Here is a 27256-nt window from a genome sequence, read left to right as displayed (position 1 = left end):
TCCTAGTTCTTCTTTACGCCGACAGAGGACGCTAAATCGACTCAATCGACCAATCAAAAGTTGTTTATTGTTTTTGATGCAACATGCAACTTGCATGCAACATGCAATGCAACTCTTTCTTGACGTTTTATCATTGAACAAATACTTAAATTCATTCTATGGTTTTGCAATTCATTGTTTTTTTTTTTTTTTTAAAATTCATGTTTTATATTTGTGAAATAATTATGCGGCGAAGTGAAAGAAACGTAACCAATAAAAAAATCTGGCCCCGGCTCAAAGGTATGTGAATGTCATTGATGGTCACTTAATGACTTCAAATTTTTTTTAAAAATTACCTAATATCGTCGCTCCTCTGACGTAAGGGCGTATATCTATTCCCACATGAGCCCTAGGAAGCATAGAGTTATACGGAGAGTAGGGCTAACGTGTAAATCAAGATACGCCCTTACGTCAGAGGGGCGACGATATTTGTACAGCACTTGAACATGTATTACATATTACATATAGTTTACACAATTATTTTCCTGTATAATTGACAATTTTTTGGTGGTAAGCCAAAACTATTTGTTATTCTGGGAGATTTTACGGACAGTTATGAAGAAGCAACATTTTTTCATCATTGTAGGTAATCACGCTGCTTCCTTTCTGCTAAATGCGATCCATTTGACTAATTAGTAAGTACCGATCAGTTATAGCAAACATAGCAATATGTAAGAGAGAGGTAATCGTCAAATCATAAATGGACGTATTTCTGTCAAACGGAACTGCACATGGTTTCGTTTGACATAAATACGTCCAAATATTTGATTACTGAGCATTCAGTCCTGTATAGGTACCCATTCTTATCCAGTTATTTGCAAGGTATTGACCAAGTAGGTAGGGACCTACTCCCCATGCTATTGCAACCTTGTCTGATGATATGTTTCAATGCATTATTGAAGCCCTTGTTTTAGCAGAGAGCTCTTAACGAGGGCCTCCTGCAGTTAAAAAAGTTCATGGCTAAATTGGATCAAGATTAGCAGAGGCGATCCAACACATCATAGTGCTCATAATATTTTGAAATTTTGTCGATTTTTTAAAGAAACCTGAAAGGTTTGATGGCTTTTTATTTCACCTCAATTAATCAGCAGTTGTCGAAGGAGAAGATCTCACCATCTGCTCCCTGTTTGCCTTCTACTTCCCTGGTAAAAATGTCCCATGGGTCCTCATGAATTTCATGGGAATTACATGGGGACCTATGGGAGTTCATGGGTACCTGTGGGGAAAACCAGGAGGGTGTCCATGGGGAAGACTGGGGTGCCTGTGGGGAAGACTATGCTGCCCATGGGGAAGACCGGGGATGACCATGGGGGGAACAGGGGTGTTTACCTATAAGGAAGACTGGGGTGTCAATGGGGGACTCCAGGTTTTTTTGTGGGCCAAATTACCATGTGCACCTGTGGGACATTTTTAACAGGGTTCCAGTTTTCATTTCCTATTTACGGTCACTTGTTTCTCCTTTTTTTCTGTTCCTTATCCCTCCACCTAGGCCTTCCTCTTCAAGTACCGGTTGTCCCGTGCACATTCAATTTTCACCATCCACTTCAAGGTTCTCACCTCTTACGTACGTTTTTCACCTCCTTTTTCAGATTTTCACTCTCTACATCCGGTTTTCCCTTCCATTTTCCGTCTTTCACTTCCTATTGCCGGTTTTCATCTTCAACTTCCAGTTTTTATTTCCCTTTTACGCGTTTCACTGCCTATATCCGGTTTTTACTTTCCACCATCGACGGCTTTGCAGACCTCTGATCGTGATTTATTTAGTAGATAGAAAACTACACACCATCATTTCTTAAAAAAATTGATGATTTTTCTTCTCTATGTGAAAGAACTCGGTGAATTTTTCAAGCCATCATGTTGGTTCAGTCTTCTTTAAAAAGAATAGCGGAGATTTTGAAACATCATTATCGAAGTACGCGTTTCGCGTTTCGCGATTCTCGAAACGAAACATCTAGACCGGAATATTATAGTTTCTTCGGGCATCTGATCTGAGCAATGGAACAGTGAGAACACGATGAAACAGCAAACTCCTTCAAAAGTTTGACTCGGCAACCAGCGTCTGTTTCAATGTTGTATAAGTTGCGTCAGCTTTTTTTGAAGGCGTTTTCATTTCCTTGAGACCTATCGTCTAACTTAAGCTCAAAAGAGACCCTGACTGAAGAGCAGGTTCAGGGAGGACTCTAACATAGGTAGTTTTATAAGGACAGTTTTACGAGCTTTGAGTAAAATGCAAAATTATCATAATTTTTAAGAAAATATATTGGTATCTGTTCTTATGATGTATATAGTTGTACCTACAGTTTTAATTTGAAGTTCAGCCTGTAATAATAGCTTAGGTAGGTATGTAGCGAACAATTTCGATTCATTTTTAAATAGAGCCCATAAAAGATCGCGCATTTAATGATACTACAACTAAAATCAGTCAACTCAAGTATTGAGTAACATATATCATTCCAATCTACCTAAAAGTTATTCAGAAATAATGAGCAAAAGCAGCAAGTTGAAGTAGAAATGAAATGAAGTTTACCAATTAGGTACTTGGATTGACTAAAGTTCGAGTCGAATTAATTGAATACCGTTGTAGTTCAATACATGTTTAAGATGTGACTCCCCCCCCCCCCTCCCCCGCCCATAAGAGAAAAATTGTAAACAAGAAGAAAAAAACAAACGAATGAACAGCGCTAATTTCCTTAATGTACGTAATACATGTACATTATGTAAAAAGTAGTAAATTAAGAAGGAAATTGACAAAGAAGTAGAGAACGTGTTTGTTTAGATTGGATCGTAGGGACTTCTTTCTGAGTTCAGTATTTTGGGATTTTTGTTATCTACTGTTTTTTCATTGCATTGCAATGATTTGATTAGCGGGGCGGATGAAAGCCTCGCAAAAAAATCCTCTCTCAAGAAATTTCAATAAATACAAAATACTTACAAATACAATTCAATAATTCCAATAAGACAAGGGCACTTCTTAAAAACAGATAAATTTCATAGGATTACCAGAGGCATTTAGCTACACTTAAAAGAAGTTACGGGCTATATAGACATACCGACGGTGTAAGTCGGCAATCACATAACTCGGTTTGCGATGTCGTGGACTTCCAGTCATACTTTATTTGTTAAACGGAAAACTACTCAACGGCAATTCTTTAAAACTGCCGTGATTTTTCTTCTCTGTGCGAAGAAAACTTTGCAAAAACTCCAAAAAATTATGTCAATTTGTTCTCCTTCAAAAAAATAACATAGAGGCGGAGATTTTCAGAAACTGCTAACGAGATATGTGATTGCCGACTTACACCGTCGTTTCCGTCCGTTCCGGGCTCAGAGACCGAAAGTTCTGGGTGTTGGAGCTGTAGCTTGAGGTGCTACGCCAGAAACTTTCGGCCTCTGAGCCCGGAACGCGGACGGTACGTCTGTATACTGCCGTGCTAAGGAATAACGCCGCATGAACATTCAAGAGTTGCCAAATTTCCCTCGGTAAAAGGTGTATTTTTAACGACATTCATGCATATTTTGCCTTAGGATTTTCAGATATTTTAGATTAAATTGCGTACAAAATTGTCTGAAAATTTTGGAGAAAAAATCTTGACAATTTGCCCAGTAAATTGGGTTCTTATCAAAGGAATCTTGGCAACGTCTAAAGGCTCATACGGCGTTTTTCCTTATCACGGCAGTATAGCCCGCAAGTGCGGCTCCCACGGCCGGAGTTTTTTTTTTCATCGTAACGATGCACCATGCATCATTTGCAACGTTTATTCCTGAGGTGAAGGGAGATGCTTCTTAGTTCGCATAAAAATTCCCATCTCGTAATGCGCAGCTTCCGTTCACCCTACTTTCTAACAAGGAATGAGGCTTGCTCTCTAAAACATAGTACAGATCCACCACCGTTGTTGCCACTCTATGCAGTCATATTTTGTGTAGAAAAAGTGCCGCAAGTCACCTAATGGATAAATTGAGCGAACACCCGAGTACGAAACACTGCAAAAATCATCCAATTTCCCCGGTTTGGTTCTTCAGCCAAGGCTGCCATTTTATTTTATAAAAAGATTCCGAAATAATTAGATTTCCGGAAGCATATTTCGATTTGCCAAAGTTCCGAGAAAAATTCCGATTTTTTAAAAAATGCCGGGGGAAAATTCCGAAATAAGCCCGGATTTTGTTCCGAAGATCGTCAAATTTGATCAAAAAGTCCCTCAATTTGATCAAATTAATGGTCAAATTGACGAAAAACCGCAAATTTTGCGGAAATTCTGAAAACAGCTGAATACTTCGGGGATTCAGAAGATTTCAGGAAAAGTTCCGATTATTTGAAAAGTTCCGAATTTCGGAATTGACTCCGGGAAATGGCAGCATTCTCAACGCTTGGTGTTCTTTATTACCGAGCAGGCTGAGATTCAGATTTGTTCTCATCGTGGTCTTCTTTCTCTGTAGACGTTCACTTATACAGGGTGGCCTAGTGTAAGGACTCTAGCCCAGACCTATCCGCGCCAGGACTTTATACTAGTTAATTTAAGTTGAACGAAGTCTAGGACCGCGAGGACGACTATAGGGAATCGCCCTTAATGGATCCGAATTTCACGGTACCTAAACCCCCTTTTAACCCCCGATAGAGACCGGAATGATTCTACTTATTGAGATTTGAATGATTAAATTGTAATTAATTTTCGATTTTAGTAAACTAAGCAGTAACTTTTGTAACAGCAGTAAATTCGTATGTAAACTTCAAATTTTTAAGATAACGATCTTATTTGGTCATTTTATCAGTGTAATCGACGTACTTTTTGTTTAGTTATTTATTTGCATTTAAAGATTAGATCTATAAATATTCTGACTTTAACTTGACAAATTAATGTTATTGTTTAACCTAATCTCCATTCAACTTAATAAATCTAATTAATTTTTTTAACTTCAAAGGTCAACGTTCATCAACTCAAATTAATGAACATATAACATCACCCTCCAGTTGTAGCTTTACTTCGTACGACTCGTCTTAACGTATTTAAGAATGACGGGCGATTTGCACAAGGGGTGCAGAATATTCACGATCTTGCGAGAAAAATCTCGCGGGTGAACGATGTACACTGCAAAACACGGTGTACACTCTGACAGGCGCAGTATAGGCAATTTGCACATCACCTCATTAGTGTAGCGTTTGAAGCATTTCTACGCCGTTGAAGGCGCTCCAAGCGGTGCGCGCCCGCGATAATTCGAATTCGCGGCGTCAGCTTTTTTTCAAATCGCGTCGTCGTTCAGTGCCGTGCCTTATCTTGAAAATAAGTTTTTGATTCTTTTCTAAATTTTGTACAAGAGATTCTGCCTGCTGTTAGGCATTGCTGAGTAAAATTCTGATTATTTAGCTCAACTGAAAGAATTTTAATGAATGACAATCATGAGAAGAGCACACTTTTTGCTGAAAACTGTCCAGATGCTTTGATTTTGAAGAAAAATTATTTATAATACTTCAAGCAGACTAATTTTTTGTAAACATGAATAAGAACACACTCACCTCTTGTATATATTACTGTAGCCGCACTGATATTTTTGTTAAAATTACTTTAACAGGGTTGATTTTTTGTCAGATTTACTTCAATCGCCATCGCGCATAACTTTTGTCAAATTTACTTCGGCCGCGTTGACTTTTTGTCAAATTTACTGCGACCGCGCTGATTTTTAGGTCAAAACTCCTACGACTGCGCTGTGTGTAAGTGCGTAGGAAAAATGTGTGTCTTGCTTGTAAAAACGTACACTGAAGAACTTTTTGCACCCCTGATTTGTACATAGGTACTTTTTTATGTAATTGAATAATTGTATTCTTATTTACTTCTGAATCCTCTTTTATAGTATTTATAACTAATTTAATCCTTTCACTTAATATAAATGTAATCCACTTCAGTTTCAAAATAATTATGCATTGACTTGATTTTTTTGAGCTCGAAAAAGGCCTGGTGCGGTAGGTCTGGGCGCTGCCCTGTATATTGAATCAAACCCACTCAAACTTTAAGTTCATCACATCTTCCATTTTTTATCATTCTGCCCAAACTGCCATTTAGTGCGCATCGAATTCAAAAATCGTTTAAAGAGTGATTTAAGAATTTTACAAAAATCTTAGTTCGCAAGATGCACACTCACTGAACGCGGCAGCAAGGCCTCATATCTTGCGCTGCTACCGAAGAATGCGCATAAAAAATAATAAATGATAAAACGGCGCGTAAAAGGTAGGACTACATCCACTTCGTCTGTGCGCGAAATGTTGAAAAATGACTTACTTATGGTCTACTTGACAGAGGATGAGTCATCTCGTTGCTCCTAGGACGTAAGAGCGTATTTCGATTCGCACGTGAGCCCTGCTGTCCATATAACTCCATGATTTTCGGGGCTCATACAGATATAGAGATACGCTTTTACGTCCGAGGAGTGGTGATCTGTGGTCTCGTCCAGTCTCTGGAGAAGCCTTCCTCGGCAGTAAAAACTTTAATCGGTTGTCGGACATGCGCATGCGTCGTTATGAGAACATTAAAATTTAAGTACCCATCGAAAGGACCATAAATTCCTGGATTGTTCACAGGCTTACAGGCACCCGAACTGCGAAAAAAGCTTGAAATTCGGAGTGTATAGTGTGCTCTAAAAGATTTTTGGCGTAGTGCCGTGGCAAAACCCTCGCACCTGCCCGAAGAGACAATTACTGGTTGGAAAACGTATCCGGGGAATACACAAGTCAAGCAGATTCAATTTTGTTTGTAAGGCAGGCTAAAAGCGAGTTTCCGAACGGAAGTTTTGAAACATCACTCTTTGAGGAGAGGTCGTACAGGCACCAATACTGTTAGTCGTTTTGCCTACTCTCTTAAATGAAGACGAAATCATCTCTAGGAATCGGAGGTCCGCCGGTGGATAGAGCTTTCTCATTGGGCCTAATTATGCTAAAAGGAACTATGTGCAGGCCCGCCACATCCCATCTCGGGCCCTGGTACCAGTTTTAAGGTCCGGGCCCAAGCACGGAGGGGGGGGGGGTCCGAGGGGCACCCTCGAGAAATTTTAGAATTTATACGACTAATCGGACGCATTTTGAAGCTTCCATAAAGAGTTTTTCCATCAATTTCTGCGGAATAATTATGTTTTTTTTTTCCTACTTTCAGCACAAAATACTTGCGAATTGTTGCATTCAAAACATCTGGAACATTTTTATTTATTTTTTTTTTTGGGGGGGGGGGCATATGATACTATTTTCAGTTCTAAGAGGGCCAGGCCCCCCTGGACTCCCCCTTCGTTTGTCTATGGCAAGGGAGTTGAGCCATGAGCCATTGAAGTCGAGGATGCCCAGACTGGAGACTCTTAGCATCTGACGACGGAAGGAAATCAAACGCAGTTACTAAAAATATCCCTCTTTACTAAAAATCTTGGAAATAGATAGAAATTTTCCAGGAAGTATACTTCTTTGAAAATTTAAGAAGAATTCTACAGTGCCCCAGCGTGTTTCTGAAAATCTATTCACCTTTTGCGAAATTTTTAGGGTAAATTTTTCACTTTTTCTTACGAAACAAGGGTTGCATGTGAATTCGTAGTGGTTTTTCACGGGTAACACGGGCCCCCTCCGGGGCCCGGGCCCCGGTACCAGGGACCCAGTATCCCACCCTCGTGGCGGGCCTGCCTTCATGCACGCTGGGCTTGTCGATTTCCTTTGACATTTTGGCAGTGGTGAATGCATAGCTGAAGTGCGCTACAGCTAGAATTGTATATAGCAAATGGGTAACTTTTAAAGGAGGATTATAAATAAACAAGTGGTTAGAAATGGAAACAAAATAATATGAACTATGCAAAACGATTATTCCGATAACGGAACTCGGCTATTTTGAAAACGCCATCAAATACGGCGTGATACCTCGCACATTTCGGAGAGTTCAAATAGTTGTATCATTGCGCCTTAGAAACGCGACGGAAGATTTAAATGGAAATAGCCTCCATGCACACTGGGCGTGTCGACTTGCTTTGACATTTTTGCAGTGGTGAATGCATAGCTGAAGTGCGCTCTAGCTAGAATTGTATTTAGCAAATGGGTGGTTTTTCTACGAGGATTAAAAATAAACAAGTGGCACGGAATATAACAAAAGAATATGAACTAGGCAAAACGATAATCCGGGTATCGAAACTTGGCTGCTTTGAAAACGCCTTCAAATGCGGCGCGATACCTCACGCATTCCGGAGAGTTCAAATAGTTGTATCATTGCGCCTTAGAAATATGACGGAAGATTTAAATGGAAATAGCCTCCATGCACGCTGGGCGTGTCGATATCCTTTGACATTTTTCAGTGGTGAATGCATAGCTGAAGTGCGCTCCAGCCAGAATTGTTTTTAGCAAATGGGTGGTTTTTCTACGAGGATTAAAAATAAACGAGTGGTATGGAATATAACAAACGAATATGAACTATGCAAAACGATAATTCCGATAACGGAACTCGGCTATTTTGAAAACGCCATCAAATACGGCGTGATACCTCGCACATTCCGGAGAGTTCAAATAGTTGTATCATTGCGCCTTAGAAACGCGACGGAAGATTTAAACGGAAATAGCCACCATGCACGCTGGGCGTGTCGATTTCCTTTGATATTTGTGCAGTGGTGAATGCATAGCTGAAGTGCGCTCCAGCTAGAATTGTATTTAGCAAATGGGTGGTTTTTCTACGAGGATTAAAAATAAACGAGTGGTACGGAATATAACAAAAGAATATGAACTATGCAAAACTATTATTCCGATAACGGAACTTGGTTGTTTTGAAAACGCCTTCAAATGCGGCGTGATACCTCACGCATTCCGGAGAGTTCAAATAGTTGTATCATTGCGCCGTATGAATATGACGGAAGATTTAAATGCAAATAGCCTTTATGCTATGTGCATAGGTTTTTTGTGCGACATAGTTCCCTTTAGCATGAATACGTCCCATCGAACAGCGAGTTGCCGTCTCAATGACGGTATTCTCCCCCTCTCCCCCCCCCGCTCAGGACATAGCATGATAGGTCAGTCCATGTTTCCATGTGTTCTAGTCGCTCTAAACTAATTCCTGAACTTGAACCTAATTCAATGAAACTTTATGTGTTACTTGGACCGAGTTTAACAGAAAGGAACCAAGCCACATCATTTATTGCCAAGTTTAACTGGGAAATTAAATTTTTTACGAGAAAACGTTTGATCGGATTTCTTTGATAAATTTAAGGGAATTTGCTGCGTACCATGGACAATTTTCACTGAAATTTGCACGAAAATCCGCACAACCGTTTTCATGTAAAAAATTAAATTGCCCAGTTAAATTTGGCAATAGCTGATGTGGCTTGGTTCCTTTCTGTTTAACGTGGTCCAATTTTTGCTCAATAGCTGTGTACCTAATTCAGTACCAATAACTCACGTCCTCATCTCGCTGGACACGTAACTCGTAACATGGGCACCCTTTACTATGTACTGCCTTGCTAAGGAAGAACGCCGCATGAGCCATCAGGCGTTGCGAAATTTCCTCCGAACAAATACGAATTTTCAAGAAAACTGTTGGATATTTTTCTTCAAATTTTTCAGATTATTTTGTACACACTTTATTATAAAATATCTCAAAATTTCAAGCAAAATTATGCTCAACTTTCCTGTAAAATGCATTTTTTATCTGGGGAAATTTGGCAACTCTCGGATGTACACACGGCGTTCTTCCTTAGCATTGCAGTGTAGTAGTGATAAAATAATCATTATGATAATTATTAAATTTTGTCAATCATACTACACTCGATGAAGTTCATACGGTTGGATAGCAGACTGTTTTGTAAAATGAGATGATGATACCGCCATATCTTCCCGCCAAAGTATCACAAAGCACTATGAGACGTTCCGAAATTTACGCCGCCATTTTATTTTTTTACAGAGAAATTGTTGGTTGAATCTCAGTGAAGTTTTCGGACAGCTTCGTTGAACAATTTCTCTGCAAAAAAATAAAATGGCGGCGGAAATTTTTAAACGTCTCATGGTGCTTAAGATACTTTGGCCGGAAGGTGACGATATTTTGCGGAGGACTAACTTCTGTCACCGAATGGAATCGGACTTGAAAATTTTCGAGACACACTGTGAAGTACGACTTGACAGGTTGGAGCATCTGTGCAGAGCTTACGGTAGGTCATCCGTGAAATTTACACTCCGGAATTTAAGTTTTATCGTCGAAAGGGTTTCGAAGACCATTCGCGTGTTATGGCATTCCTCAAAGCGTTCTGACGTCATCGGGGAAGAATTAGCCGTCGCACAGTGGATCGAGTTCAGGAGGAAGGTCGGACATGAAATTTTAACAAAAACTGCAAATTTAGATGTTTTTGTCGTGAAATTTCGAAGTTTAAGGGGTGCCTTCCAAAGTAAATTTTACGAGAAAACCAATGAGACCATTTTGAATACCTCCACGTTTTGTAATAATGGGGTTATGAGCTTTTAGAGTTTCCGAATTTTGTCCGACTTCTTCCATTAACTCGATCTACCGTGCGACGTTGCTCGCATTTGTGCTGAACAATCATTCTATACTGCTGCGCCAAGGAAAAACGCCATATGAACATTCAAAAGTTGCCAAATTTCTCTTGCTAAAGCATAATTTTTTGACAACATCTATGCTTATTTTTCCTTGAAATTTTCAGATATTTTAGAATAAATTGCGCACAAAATTGCTGAACATTTTGGAAAATAATACTCACAACGGAGATGTTGCATGTGTGAGGAATTTGCGATTTGACTGTTGATTCTTTTGTAAAAGTTCGCGAGAAACACGATGGTGCCACTGGTTTTCTCTGAAATCAACTCTCAACCTCAAAAAAAGCTCTCAAGTTGAGGCCAAAATGGAGGGGATATCCCACGCTATCGTGAGAGTCCACCTCTACATCAAAACAAACTCTCCATGCGAAGATAGGGAGCAAATACATTGACAGGGCTGCCACTTTATTTGGGGACTCCAAAACTGAAAACACGGCAACCCTGCTAATGTATTTGCTCCCTATATTTGCATGGAGAGCTCGTCTTGATGTAGAGGTAGACTCTCGGGATAGCGTAGGATATCCCCTCCATTTTAGCCTCAATTTGAGAGCTTATTTTGAGCTTGGGAGTTGATTTCAGAGAAAACCAGTGGCACCATCGTGTTTCTTGCGAACTTTTACACAGGAATCAACAGTCAAATCGCAAATTCCTCACTCATGCAACATCTCCATTTTCCCTGTAATTTCGGTTTTTATCGGAGGGAGCTTGGCAACGTCTAAAGGCTCATACGGCGTTCTTCCTTAGCACGACAGTAGTGTATTGGAGGGAATTTGAAAATTCTAAAATTTCTCGAGAGATCATCACATGTGGATCGGTGTCTTGATCTGTGGCTGGGAGCCCACGTGTTAGCCGCTCATACGACGCAGTTTCTCTTGAATTGGAGGAGGCACGATCCCTGATTCGTCACTGCACGCGGAAAAAATCTATTGCCGGCCAAGTGATGTCATTCGGAGGCCAGTATCATTTAGGGGAAGAGAATCCAGCAACTTAAAAAAGAAATTTCGAGGGGCTATCCGATGGCGAGCGAAGGAAAAATGACTCACTTCAGCAGAGTTGACATATTTTATTCAAATTAAGAATTCTCACGGAAAATTGTATTGCTTCATATAGGTGCGCTTATAGTTTGTACCGATATCGATTGGTTCAATATGTAAACATAGCCTCAAAAGTCAGTTTAGAAATCTAAGGTAACGGGTCTTTTGTGATCGAATTTTCATTCTCTCGAGTATCAAATGGCAATGAAAAGTGAAATTGTTGTGAATTTTCTCATTTTCAGCTTTTCCACACCAAATCCTAAAATTTTTGTTTGAGGTTGTGTTCTATTGTTTTGAAACAAACGATACATTAGTGCTCCCATTCCATGTCCGTCAATAACGGAGAAATAAACTTCGTGCGTGGAACCCGAAGTTTAGGTCATATGGATCTCTGAAGTTTTCGGATTGAGCATCCGAACACTTAAGGTCCAGCTGCTGAGGTTTGAATCGCACATCTGAAACTTCAGTTCTTACATCTGAAGTACTTCGGTTTCCACATCCGAAAAATTTCTGTTTTCACATCCGAAAAACTTCGGTTCTTACATCTGAAGTACTTCAGATGTAAGAACTGAAGTTTCAGATGTGTGATCTGAACCTCGACAGCTAGACCTAAAATGTTCAGATGCTCAATCTGAAAACTTCAGAGATCCATATGACCTAAACTGCGGGTCCCACGCACGAGGTTTTTTCTCCGTGATAGTTTCGGGATTCGGAACTTTTTTGTTCCCATTTCTCCGACTTCATGACCGTCAAAAGTTCCGAGATTCCTTTTACATTTTTTCGAAAGTTCCGGAAAATGCAAAAGATCCGGAACATTTCGGGAATTTTAAAAGTTCCGGCAAAACTTCAGGAAAATCCCAAAAGTTCCGGAATTCGGAACTAAAGTTCCGGGATTCCTTTTAAATTTTTTCAAAAGTTCCGGAAAATGCAAAAGATCCGGAACAATTCGGGAATTTTAAAAGTCCCGGTAAAAATTCAGGAAAATCCCAAAAGTTCCGGAATTCGGAACTATAGCTCCGGGAAATGAGAGCCCTGCGATACATCGAACCACTTTCGAATACGATCTGTTTACGAACGCTCCCGAAGCGGAAATTTGGCAGCATGGCGCAGGGTCCACGAAAAGTGCGGCGGGCGCTCGGTCAGAAAGGTTAATCACTCATCGATTGATAAATTCAAAATTGAGAGGTCCCGTCTTTAAATTTAACTTGGTTTGTTTACATTGGCCGGTCGGAATGCATTGAAATTTTGCACTCTCCGGCGCGGGTTGAAAATAGCCGCCCAATTGCTCATGTCGTCCGCTTAAGTGGAAGTAACCGAAACGCCTGATCGGGAATCGATGCGCGCTTCGGTGAAGACAGCCATAACTTAAAAATGTTTAGATTTGCGCCCGGGTCCCGCCGATGGTGTTTACTGCAGGTATTTTTGCAGCGCATTAAAATGCCGATCCAGCGCCTGCCGCCTGCTGCGTATGCGACCCGCGCAACGCGTCACGGGAAACACACTGTTAAAAATTTCAGAAGGAAATTTGGTGTATATCTCACTATCTCACTTTGGAGTCTATGTCGAAGGCAAGTAGTCAAATCAGGCATAATGCCAAATATGACAAGGCAAATATTCAAATATTCTTACTTAGACTGAAATGCTAATTCTTTTGCTAGCTGTGAACAAAATAGTTCTTTAAGGGAAAGAATTCTGTATAAAAGCTTGCTTCATACGATCATGAATACGTTTTTTCTGCTCCTTGAATGCAAGTTTATCTCAAAGAAGCATTTGTAGAGGAAGACAAAGCCGGATTAAGGGGGTGGCCACATGGGCCGCGGCCCATGGCGGCAAAATTAGGGGGCGGCAAAGTTTGCAATTTTTTAACTGTAGGTACAAAAAAAATCGGATTCAGAAAAAAATTACGAACAAGAAAAGGTGACAAAATCTCTCATTTCCTGAGAGTTCATTAATTTCTAATTTTGTCGTATTTCGGTGGTACAAAAGACTGCGCACCTTTAATTAGTTGAGTTAAGAGAGAAACCAAGCACGTAATTTGGCCTGGAGTGGCGCGGCGCAAAGAGAAATGATAACGAGGACTTGAGATGAAAAGGAGAAGCCCTCGACGCGGTGGTCGGCATGTAACACATATTAGCGCCTACGAGACTGCATAAATACTTCACGCATTGCATCAAACACAGTACGGTCAACAGCGGTCGGCGCGGCGTGAAACGCACAGCGCCTACAAGACTACATGAATACTTCACGCATTGCGCCAAACACAATGTGGTCAGCGCGGCACGGCGGCGGAAGTTAAAATTATTAAACCACATTTATGTTTGTTCTTTCTTAATTTTTTAGTTCATTTCTTACAAATGAAAGGCCTTGTCCCCACAGAGATATAGGTTTACGGGACTGAACTTTCGCGCGAAGTTACGTGAACTTTTGCTAGTAGTGTTGACACGGCTTACGCAAAAAATGTGTCGAGTGACGAGTGAACGCGTCTTATGCACCCCCCTCCGGCACGTTCACTTGATGGTTTTTATTGATGTTTCAAAATGAATGAGAAGAGGGCGGCAAAATACAGGCGGCCCATGGGCGGCAAGTAAGTAAATCCGGCCATGGAGGAAGAAAGAAGAAGAGTTCATAGATTTGATGAATTATTTTCCCCAAAATATCGAAAATCCGTGAGTTCTCCGCCTTAAATTTACAAAATTTCGTAATCCGCCAAAATTTGACTATTTCCTAGGCATTCAACGAAATGCCCGATTTGACTAATCGCCTGCGACAGATCCATTATTTTATTTTTTTGATAACATGACCGGTCCTGGCCCTCATCTGCAAAATTCGGTCCATTTCAATCAAATAAACTTTCATCTAGCAACGCTGCTTGCTCCTAGCTCCACCCACATTTTTCGATTCGGTCCCGATGGACGGTGAATTTTCGGACTCGACTACGCAGCGTGGCATAACGAGGCGCGAGACGAAATGTTTATGGATCTCCAATATTATTGCACGCAATTTAGATTCCGCGAGAGCCGCCTGTTAGTAGTGCCTGCAATCGCGTGACTGTTAATCGTCCTAACACGCGAGTGCATCGCAACTAACGACCTGTGCACTTCGATGCGAGTCAATCAAATGGAGTGCATATCCATGCTGCTCATTCCGTATCGCGTTTGCTATTATGCCTTTCCATTGCCTTTTTTCAAGAGTAAACCATGCATTTTCGTTTTTCTCAAACTTTTCCGAGAACTTTCTTTTTTTGCACGCACCAATTAGATTCAAACAAATGGAGTTGTTGCATGTGGGAGGAATTTGCGATTTAACTATTGATTCTTATGTAAAAGTTCGCGAAAAACACGATGGTGCCACTGGTTTTCCCTGAAATCAACTCCCAAGCTCAAAAAAAGCTCTCAACTTGAGGCCAAAATGGAGGGGATATCCCACGCTATCCTGAGAGTCCACCTCTACATCAAGACAAAATCTCCATGCAAAGATAGGGAGCAAATATATTAGCAGTGATGCCGTGTTTTCAGTCTCAGAGTCCCCAAATGAAGTGGCAGCCCTGTCAATGTATTTGCTCCCTATCTTCGCATGGAGAGTTTGTCTTGATGCCCTAGTAGCAGAGTTATATAAAAAATTTGTTTTTAAAAGTATAAACCGTAAATAACCACAAGCTAAAGAATATTCATTGTTTATGTAATGGATGTAAAGTTTTTTAGTTAAAAGTTTACTAAAAAACTTATTTTATTATGTAACCCTTAGTATAAAAGTTATATAACCAAATTCAAAGAGTGTATAAAATGAATTTTCATTATTCTTCCTGGCTGGTAGCGCACTCTAGTTATGAAGTGTGCAAGTTTTCATATGCGTTACTACCAGGTGGTGGATCATCGTAGAGTTGTGACTTACCTTAAATCCGCGCCGTCCTAGTCGGGATTAGAACCCACGCTTCGGGATGGAGTTGCAATCCGAAGTCCAGTACTTTACCACCAGACCAGCCAGGCTTGATATGAATGGGCCCCTAAATTCAATCTCTTAACTATCGCAGGCCTCTGAGTCCGTAATATTTTGTTTATTGACGGATTCTTATGATATTTTACCAGACTTTATTATTTATTATTTATTTATTTATTGTTTTTTATTTCATGATGTAATTTTTTCATTTTCATTTTTTTTAACTCTCTCTCATTTTTTTAGCTCTCTCTTTTTTTTAACTATCATGATTTTTAACTATCATTTTTTCTAACTCTCTCTATTTTTTTTTAACTCTCATTTTTTTAACTCTCTCTCTCTCTCTATTTTTTAACTTTATAATTGCGTCTTTTTCCAGTTTTAATTATTTGGGCCTTTTTCTAGTTTGAATTTATGTCGATGTATTTATGTTATTTATTTATTATTATTATCATTTCCTTTTTTTAAATTTTTATAATATTAATTTAAACATTTTAAAAAAAATCAAAATTTTTAAAATAATATTTAATAATATTTTTAAAATATTAACAAAAATAATTATGATATACTTTAAAAATATTATAAAATATTATTTTAAAAATTTTAATTTTTTATATTTTTAATATATTTTTAAAATGTTTTAAAAATATTCATTGATTGTATTTCAAAAGTACTTTTGAAAATATTTTAAAAATACATGAAAAACATTTTAAAAATATATTAAATTTCAATATTTTTAAAATATTGCTGTCTAACTGGGCAGGGTTATGAGCCAGACACGCTACCAACTGAGGTAACAGGGCTCCTCGGATTGTGTGCCGAGATATCCCCTTTTAACTCGTCTCGGAGCCATTAGTACCTCTAATAATACCTATCCCACGCAGTCCGAGAGTCGAGGGTGTTCATTGAAATGAGATCATCATCATCATTCATGAAAATGAGATAGGTTTACGTTAAAGTCATTCAGGTCATTTATATAACAGTTATAATAAGCAAATTAAGCAAAAGGATACTATACGTATAAAGAAAATTTATAAAAACCCTTCCTCAATTATATAAATTTTATATAAACGTTATCTTCTGAAAATATGAATAATTATTTTCATGGGCATTTTATATAAAACTTATATACACGATATATAAACTTTAGTTAAAATGGTGATTATATAACCGGTATTAATTCCTTATACGTTTGTTAGGAAGGGGAAAGTGAATCATGCTACTAGGGTGTAGAGGTGGACTCTCAGGATAGCGTGGGATATCCCCTCCATTTTGCCTCAATTTTGAGAGCTTTTTTTGAGCTTGGGAGTTGACTTCAGAGAAAACCAGTGGCACCATCGTGTTTCTCGCGAACTTTTACACAAGAATCAACAGTCAAATCGCAAATTTTTCACACGTAACATCTCCATTGCGAGATTTCTTTTGGTCAAACCTTAAAGGACGCTCCATATACCACTGATACGACTCCTATGTGCCCTCTTTTGCCTATATCATGACTTGAAGGCAAAATATCATTCTGTCATTAGTTCCTCTCATTCGGATTTGGATACATATTAGTGTTGTGCCTCCTGGGATACAGCTTTTGCCTATTTCATGAACTGAATGTGAAACACCGTCTTATCCCTCGTTTTGCATATCGACGGTGTGAGTCGGCAATCACATAACTCGGTTTGCGACATCGCAGACTTCCTGTCATACTTAACTTTTTAAACGAAAAACTACTTAACGGCAATTCTTTAAAACTGCCATGATTTTTCTTCTCTGTGCGAAGAAAATTCTGCAAAAACTTCAAGGAATGATGTCAATTTGTTCTCCTTTAAAAAAGTAACATATAGATGCGGAGATTTTCAGACACCGCAAAAGAGATATGTGAGTGCCGACTTACACCGTCGATATAGATAGATATTACTATTGTAGACAATAGAGCCCGATGTTGCGGAGTCAATAGTTTTAAGGGGCGCTGATACATTCTCGAATTGAGGCGAAAGTTTAATTCAGCGTGTCTACAAGTCCAGAAATAGCACTGATTTTTTTAAGGGCGGTCTGTAAGTACCGAAAAAGTAGGAAATTCCGCAAGAAGGTCCGGAATTTTTTTCATTTTTTGTCATTTTTGTCACAATTTGAGCGCGAAATTCAAATTGTTGACAATTTTCGAATTTCGTCAAATGGAGGCACTAAAAAAGTACTGCATTTTTCTGTTGAGGAGGTACTGAATTTCTCGGGAATGTATACTAAAAAAGTACTGTGAAAGTACTGATTTTTGGCCAGCTTGTTTTATTGTTAGGGGATACCCTGTGGTTCATAATTTTTGGACGTGGAAGGAGATTATCCGAACATTCGTTTAATTGGTAAACCTTTCTGAACCGAAACATTTTTAAGATCATTAAAAACTGTGTTGAAAGTTCACAACAAGGTGAAGCATATCGGCGGTGTAAGTCGACAATCACATAACTCAGTTTGTGACGTTGCAGACTTCCTGTCATACTTTATTTTTTATACTAAAAACTACTCAACGGAAATTCTTTAAAACTGCCCTGATTTTTCTTCACTGTGCGATGAAAATTCTGCAAATACTTCAAGGAATTAAGTTAATTTGTTCTACTTTAAGAACATAACATAAAGGCGGAGATTTTCGGACACCGCAGGTGAGTTATGTGATTGCCGACTTATATGTGCGACGATATGTGCCTTGCATGACTGATGATTCTAGGTTAGACTTCACGGAGCAAGCAAAAATCCCAATTGAGGAAAGGTCGGTCCTTCGTAGGTGCAATCTAACGTCGCAAAAAAGATACGTACAGTGCTCATAGCAAGGAACACGAAATGTGACGATCATAACCTCGAAGCTGCTCTCGGTTGCGAAACAAGAGTCCGAATCGTGGCAATTTCGAGGAAGTAAGTGAGATTGATCTGTCACGAAGAGGTCATTAAATCGTGTCGAAAAGCAACGATGATCCTGTTTTGTAATCAGAGACAACTGGGTGAATATTAAAATTGGGCGCGGTGCGGTGGCAAGCGAGAGAGCCGATGAGCGGTGAGGCCCGAACAGATCGCCAATGAGTCACCGATGAAATTAATATTCAAACCTACAAATAATCTCTTTGCGCCTTATTGTCTCAGCTTTGCATTAGCGACCTGTGTTGCCTGAATGCATTTTTTCCTGGGATGTTTTCATTTATTTCTCTCTACGAGAGATTGGGTGTCTACCATCGAGATTTTCCCGATTTTATCAGGATTTAATCCCGATTTCATCAGGATTTGAGGAAAAATCGGTTGTAAAACCAGGATCGGAGAAAAGGGATTTCTAGAATTCTGCTTTCACATACGCTTATGTAGAGATTTTAATTTTTCTCTGCGAATAATCAGGATTTGATCGGGACTTGGAAAAATTATGAAATTAGGATTTAGCAGTCAAAAATCAGGAAAAATTAGGATTTCATCAGGATTTCCCAAAATGAAAAAAAACTTGATACCCTATTGGTGGGGTCGAAAATTGAGGACGAGGGTTAAATTTGAAATTTGGGTGGTTTCCATATTCTGTTTCACCCCTATCTGTCTCTTCTTATTCTTTGTCAGTATCATCATCATCGTCGTTGTCATCTCCTCTGTTAGTCTCTTTCTCCCTCTCTCTTTCGTGACATTTAAGTAAACTTACCTTCATTTTTTATGACTTTTACTCAAAAATTAATTAATTTTAAACTTTATTTGTGAATGTCTCATTTCATCAGTCTGCTTCACACTCATTTTTTTAGTGTCGCTTTGTTCCATCCGATGAACGCATCTCCGAGCGGGTCGCGCATACCTAGCCCCTGAAAACATGTTTCAAAAAGGTCAATAGTTTTTCACAGGCCGGTGAAATTTCCGGAAAAATCTCACGGAAATTTTCAATGTTTCATATCTTTCTTACGTTTCATGGCACTCTACGTTTCAGTGGCGAGGCGTGAATGATCGATTAACGATAATTCCCCCTTTAAATCTATGGTAAAGAATCGATTATTAAGGTTTTAACCCTGTTTATCGATCCTTTTCTATAGGTTTAAATGGCAGATTTACCTATATAGCGCAAAGCACGCCACGCCACTGCTACATTCATGTACTGGAAAAAAAACCCATTGGATCTAGAGTCCAGACTCTTTAAAACATCGACAAGAAAAAATACTCTTGATTCAATCGGATTTTTGCTTAAATCAAGAACCAAGCCTCTTAAGTTGAGCGGATTTCCTTTTGATTTAAGCACAAATCTGATTGAATCAAGAGTATTTTTTCTTGTCAATATTTTCAAGAGTCTGGACTCTAGATCCAATGTGTTTCTTTTTCCAGTCTACGGTTTTAACCCTGTTAATCGATCTTTTTTATAGGTCTAAATGATAAATTTACCGATACAGCGCAAATCACGCCACGCCACCGCTCCGTTCATGTACCGAGTATAATGTAGAAAACATTTTAAACGTGACAACAGGAGTGAGATATATCGTCGCTCCTCTGACATGAGGGCGTATCTCAATTTCCACGCGAGCCCTGTTGCCCATTTAACGTCATGCTCTCCAGGGCTCATGCAGAAATCGAGGTACGCCCCAACGTCAGAAAGCGACGATACATGCTCGTCAGTGATCTGGCGGATGACATAGGGGTTGGGCTCGCGCGGGGGAGGAGGAGGGGGGGAGTAGACGTGCGTCAGCTCGAGCTCCCCAGCCGCCTGCCTCGGGGGCCCGGTCCCCGCGTGCGCTGTCCGCGGCTCCACCGCGTCTGATACTCCCCTGACGACCCGAACCCGGGGCCCGGCCGCGCCGTCGCTAGACTGCATGGCAGTTGTTCAAGGATTTCTTGGCTCCGGAGCTCCAAGTCCACCGCACTGTGGGCCCGAATCCGAGAGAGAGAAGAAGCGTTCTCGTTAGAGCACCTATATAGCATAGAGAAAAAAAAGGAGGTGTTTGCATCTTGAGGTTTGTTTACCCTGTGACGTAGGTAGGTACAACCTGGCCAGCGAAATCCGGAATTCGAAGTATGAAAAACGAACCATAATGTCCCATTTTTTTGCTTAAATCAACTCATGATATAATTTCAAGCACTTTTTATAGAATGACTTTTTTCCATAAATTACACCATTTCCGAGAAAATTGATGATAAAAGTCGCTTACCGACCTACGTCATCAAAAAATCCAAGATGCCCGAAATGCAAACACCTCCTTTTTTTTCTCTATGCCTATATAGGGAGAGTATGGACATTCGGAAAATTTTGAGGTTAGGTGATGGAGCTCTCAGACCCCGAAGGGGTAGGCAATATATGAATTTAAATTATCCAGAGTGATTTATAATCACAATTGTTGGGAACTGTCGTTGGTAAAGCACGTATTTGACTTGGTTTTTAAACTTACTCATTTTTGCGCAAGAATGCTGACTTATGAATTTTCTTGTCTATTTTCGTTTGATATCGGAGTCTATAGATTGACAGTGACATTTTTCGTTTTCAAAGGTTACCTACCCTTTTGGGCCCTAAGAGCTACATATTTCGAGTTGTCCATACTTTCCCTATGTAGGCGGTACTTTAGTTCGCATTGGTTAGTTCAAGAGGCCGCAATTACCTAAGGCACTTTTTATTTCCAGACCCTCCCCCCCTCCCGTAAGGCACTGTAAGGTCCCTTAACACCCCCTCCCTCTAAAAATTACGTAAGGCTCGACAGAACCCCTCCCCCTTTTTTTTCAATTATCGCAGATCGAAGCATTGACAGGGTGTCTAGAATCAGAATTTTTCCGATTCTATCGGGATTTGAGGTCAATCAGGATTTAATTCCGATTTCATCAGGATTTGAGGAAAAATCGGTCGTAAAACCAGGATTTGAGGAAAGTCGGCCATCCGCTTATTTTCCGTTAACTATCCACTATCCGTCCATTAATTTTTCTCCTCAAATTATCAGGATTTGATCAGGATTTGGAAAGATGATAAAATCAGGATTTAGCAGTCAATAATAAGGGAAAATCAGAACTTCATCAGGATTTCCCTACATGACAAAAAACCAGACACTCTGATTAAGATTCCTTTTATAAGAAGAATGAAACTTTAAGGCCAAAATTTTTACGGTGAAACTAAATTTTTGAAGTAAGTTAATAGGAAATATGAATGATACAATTAGTTCATTAAACAAAAATACGTGGTGCTATATTGAAGATTTTTTTGTCTTTGGAATAGTTAAAAGTATAAAGTTGATACGAGGATAGAGTCACTACTCATCATCCCACGGAACGGAAAAGTGGGAATCAAGAGAAATGATAGGAGCAGGGTCTAATCGGTCAGCAATCGGCTATGTGCTGATTTCCTCTATTTCATCTTAAATTTTACTATCAACCTGACGAAAAATGGATTTTTGCATTTTCTTTAAATATAGGCTCGAAAGCTTACGCAAGGCTCAGCCCTCTTGCCCACTTTGCCCTCGTAAGACACCGTAATGCTGTTAGAGACCCCCCTTTCCCGTAAGGGCCTAACGCAATTTATGCATGGCTCCCAAGTGCGTGACCACCAGATCTTCTCGCGCTTATTTTTCATCCAATCAGGCACCCGATGACCATTTTCCATTTCTTATGGGAAATCGAAACCGTATAATTTTTTTCGGAAATCCAGTCAATGTGCTGTTATGTTTGCTGCCTGCGGTTGACGTTAAAGGCTAACCGCAGGTTTGGAATATATCTACCTACAAAATGACTTATAGTTCAATGGTTCTGTCAAAGCACGCAGCGAGATAACTTTACCTTCAAAAGACTTGCTGTGTGTGCTCCCATGTAAATTCAATACTTATCGTTTTTATTAATTTTTTCTGTTTTCTGTTTCCTAATCTGTTTTCTTTTCTCTCATTCTAGCATCCTACTGCGATGGCTTCTTGTGCAGCCGATCCTCATGCGCCACACTTACTCAGACCCTACTTGTAAGTATTTATTTTCAAGGTTATTCTGTTAAATGGACGTATTTCTGCCAAACGGAACTATGTGCATTATGACGTGAGCCTTGCTATGCATACATTCTTACGGGTCTCAGGGCTCATGTCTTGATGCACATAGCTCCGTTCGACAGAAATACTTCCAAATTTTACTCGAGATACGTTATATTTGAACGTATTTCTACCAAACGGAACTATGTTCATCAAAACATGAGCCCTGAGACCCATAAGGATATATGCATAACAGGGCTCACGTCATAGAGCACATATTTCCGTTTGGCAGAAATACGTCCATTTGTCCCTTCAATGATGCGATAATAAGGATCTTTAAACCACCCTTAATCACAGTGTCAAGCATATCGACGGTGAAGTTCCCAAGCCGTGTATCTCATTTGCGGCGTTCAAAATCTCTGCTCCTATTTTATTTTTTTGAAGGAGAGAAAATCAAAATCATTTCTGAAGTTGTTTTCCAAATCCATCTCACACAGAGAAGAAAAAATCACAGACATTTTTAAGGATTGACGTTGAGTAGTTCCCGACTTAAAAAAATAAAATATGGAAGGAAGTCTGCAACATCGCAAACCGGGATACGTGGTCTTGGAGTTTCACCATCGATATACCTAGGTAAGATCTCCTTTAGAAGCGATCAACGCCTGCGGGCTGATTGTTGAAATCGATAGACAACGCGACGGACCAAGAAGGCATAGGGAGTGTGGAGCTATCCCTCTTGGTTAGAAGGGTTGGTTCCTGTAGACAAATAAGGAAAATGATGGACTAACGATATAGAGTATCTCGTGGGTTGCCGTTAGTTAGTCTAGTATCTACTTCTTTTGTCTGTTGCAACCACCCGCTACCACCAATAGGATCCCTCCATGTCCCTTTTTTCTTCTTTGTCTATAGCTTTGTCTATTAGTTTCAACAATCAGCCCGCGATTGTTGAATCGTTATCGAATGACCTTGTTCGATAAAGTCACATCTTAGCAATAATGAAATTTATCGAGTTGTGAATTTCTATCATATTCTGGAACAAGGTACAACTGATTTGACCCCACGCATATTACTCTCAATCAGTGCGTTCATATCATATTCACGACCCTGAGTGACTATTCTTGACTTGACTATTTTGAGCGCAGCACCTTCATGAAGGTAGCGATGGCTGCATCCACTAAAAGTTCCTTCGTTTCGGTGGATATGCAATTTGATCTCCGGGGAGTTATAATAGTTGCGCTAGGTCAAAACGTAACTTCTGCAACGGTGAATAGTCCGGCACCGTCAATAAGATTAGTAGGTTGCAGACCGCTAGATTCACTCACGGTTACTCATGCAGTACTTCTCGAAATATCCATTGAGAGCTTGATCTCTGCTTTACTTGAAACTCGAAATGAACTAATTAGGTTGAATGCAAGATTCGTGGTTTGACTGCAGCCACGATTTCTCTGGGTCACCAGGAAAACCGGGAAATGTCAGGAAAGTAACGAAAATGCCAGGAAAAAACTGCTAATTCACCTTCATTAGTTTTCTAGAATGAAACACAAACGTTTAGAGCAACGGAAATTTGAATTCACGCGTCAGGAAACAGTAAATATCTTGGTTAGGAGTTAATTTCAGTAATTTTCGTTGCACGAATCGTGTTCTTTGTTAAAATTTGATTAAGAAATATTTTCCAGAATGCTTGACTTTGTACCTTGTCCAATGGTTCATTGATCAAAAAATTCGGATTTTCATTCTCGAGTGCGTCGAAACGAGATCGTCATCCAAAACAGCGCAGCGTGGCCGCGGGCGCAATTTACCTGTTAGCACTCTCATCCACTCGACCAATTTCGTCCTCCACTCCACATGTATCACGTAATAAATTTTTCCCAGTGTCAAAACCCCCGCGCAATTTTCGTCAACCCTGCTGGCCCCATAGGACCCTCCCCCTCTTCCTCCTCGCAATCCCCTCCCACCCGTCTGGGAAACATGTCAACTGCGTCGCAGCGTCGTGCAACAGCGAGTGCGGGTCAACATCTTATCGAAATCGGCCAATTCGTCTCAAATTTTCGCGATTTTCCCACGGGTAAAAAACCGGGTTTTCGGCGATTTGGCAACGCCGATGGACATAAATTAAAATTTTCAGCGCGTTGTTATGCCTGAGCGACTCCAAAAGACTGACCGCGAAAAAGGAGTCGACATGCTGATATTTATGTAACGCTAGGTGCCAGATTTCGCTTGTTATTCGACGCATCTATCGATGGGGGATACATCGAGGTTTCACGATTTGGCAACACCGCTAGGGCCTCGAGAAATGGGTGGAAAATCGGCGGGAAGATAGCAGGCTTATTCTTTGCATTTATTTTTGGTTCGGAGTAACCAAGAATACAGTCGGAGCAGCTTTCGATAGAGCAAGGCGTGAAAATTGAAATCTCCTCATGAATTTAAAAAGCTAGGGATAGGGCATTGGGTTTTTTTGCGTGTCTCATCATGTCCCTATTGTGCTCTCTTCGTGCTTTAAAAGGAATTATAACTTAGGGTGATTTTATTGTTAGTCTTTTTTTTCTGAAGAAAACATTACGGAAAGTTTTATGATTACAACCTGGCGTAGCTGCCCTGCGCCTTCAATTTGTAAGATACACCACAAGACATACACTGAAAAAGAAGTGATGCTGATTTAACATTCTGGATCTAATAAAGTGTGCAAGAACTCACAAAACGCTGAATTAACCGCCACAGCAGTTACTTTAGCATCGTCAAGTTGTAAAAATAACTGCTGTGGCGGTTAATTCAGCGTTTTTTGAGTTGTCGCACACGTTTTTTTTTATCGAGAATGTTGAATCAGCATCACTTTTTTTTCGGTGTACATTGAGTGAAGCAAAATTTAACCCATCAATGATATGTTAATAGATCTTAGAAAATGAAATCTAATGGCATCCTGATGGCGGTGAAAGTTAAAAGCTCTCTTTCAAAAACTGTGAATGGATCTTCGACCACGGAGACGAAGGTAGGTGCGCCAAATAAGGCCACCTTAACTTTCAAAGGCCATAAAATTTTTTTGAATCGACCAAATTGAACGAAATTTTGCACAGACATGCTTCATGTCTCAAATTTTAGGAAAATGTAAGGAATTTTTATATTTTAAAAAATAAAATCTTAAAAACTCTTGTGAAATATTTCATGAAATTTCGGAAATTAATGAATATTTTGAAAAATACCGGTTCCTTTTCATGCTTTGCACAATTTAAAAATTGCGAATTTCTTCTATTTTCGTGTGTTTGAATGCTAGTTTCATACTCTTGTCCCCGAAAAATATGAAATATTTCACAGCCTCGTGGAATTTCATGAAATACTTCACTAAAATTTCCAATCTTTCATCTCTTTCTTACGTTTCATGCCACCCTGCAGATAGGTCATATCATACACTGGAAAAAAAAAACACATTGGGTCTCGAGTCCACACTCTTAAAAACATCGACAAGAAAAAATACTCTAGATTCAATCGGATTTTTGCTTAAATCAAGAACCAAGCCTCTCACTTGGAGCGAATTTCCTTTTGATTTAAACAAAAATCTGATTGAATCAAGAGTAATTTTTCTTGTCAATGTTTTCAAGAGTCTGGACTCTAGATCCAATGTGTTTTTTTCCAGTGTACGAAAGCCCATATAGACCAGTTCAATACACCCGATGACCCGAATGCATTCTTGGGCGAAACTCGGCAATACCAGCAAGTGACTTGGGCCAAAAGCGCGCATTCAGTTGTTATGAATCAAGTTACTCGAGTATTTTCCCACTGCGCGGTACTCTGAATGGATCATCGTTCATCGACCAGTGCATCACTCAAATGCTTTCGGATGCTCGCGAATTCCCAACTGCGCTCTCTCACCGCGCTCCGAGAAAAATCGAGGAAAAACAGCTCCGAATGCCTCCGAGCGCATCCAGAAACGGGCTGCATTCGCAACGGAGGGATCATCTTTTCCCAGGAAGGAGGTGTGTGCGGGTCGGTTAGTCATCGCCAGAAATCTCCATATGGATCCTCGGGCACGCGTTTGGCACTTTGGGAGGTCGTTACCATCCGGCAAAAGTATCTTAAGCGCCATGCGACGTTTCAAAATTTTCGCTGCCATTTTATTTTTTATATAGAAATTGTTCGACGAAGCTGCACTGGAAAAAAAAACACATTGGATCTAGAGTCCAGATTCTTGAAAACATTGACAAGAAGAAGGACTCTTGATTCAATCAGATTTAAGCTTAAATCAAAAGGAAATCCGCTGAAATGAAGAGGCTTGGTTCTTGATCTAAGCTTACATCTGATTGAATCAAGAGTATTTTTTCTTTTCGATGTTTTTAAGAGTCTGGACTCTAGATCCAATGTGTTTTTTCCCCCAGTGTGTCCGAAAATTTCACCGAATTTTTTTGTGCTGCCGATAAAATTCAGTAAAATTTTCAAACAGATTCAACCAATAATCTCTTTGTAAGAAAACAAAGTGGCGGCGGAAATTTTGAAACGTCGCAGAACTCTTGTGATACTTTGGCCGAAGACGGGCCAAATAGCGGAAAAGAGAAGAAAGAGGAAAGATTAGTAAAGAAAAGAAGAGGAGGTAAAATGGTAGGAGAGAAATGAAAATAATACGAAAATGAGGGAGATGACGATAAGGCAAATAGAGAAATAGAAGAATATTGTGTAAACTGCGATATAGCTGAAAAAACATACTATAAGGGGTGGATTGAGGTGACTCCCCTTCCCCTCCCCCCCATTCCTCCAAAATGACACCCCTAGACAAGAAAGCTCTATAATGAATGCAGTCAAAA

At 39.8% G+C, this 27256-nt stretch overlaps 1 long non-coding RNA gene across 1 annotated transcript; it reads left to right on the top strand.

Annotated features, from left to right (window-relative positions):
* Positions 1-93: 93 nt before the first annotated feature.
* LOC140225201 (uncharacterized) lies at positions 94-25616 on the top strand. The gene is made up of 3 exons (XR_011900331.1): positions 94-279; positions 22399-22463; positions 25356-25616. It is a non-coding gene; the product is annotated as an uncharacterized lncRNA (long non-coding RNA).
* Positions 25617-27256: the final 1640 nt, after the last annotated feature.

Source organism: Bemisia tabaci, chromosome 8 (genome assembly GCF_918797505.1).
Source record: "Bemisia tabaci chromosome 8, PGI_BMITA_v3".
NCBI classification, from domain to species: domain Eukaryota; kingdom Metazoa; phylum Arthropoda; class Insecta; order Hemiptera; family Aleyrodidae; genus Bemisia; species Bemisia tabaci.
Note: the sequence above shows the minus strand (reverse complement) of the source record. Positions and strands in the feature narration are given on the sequence as shown.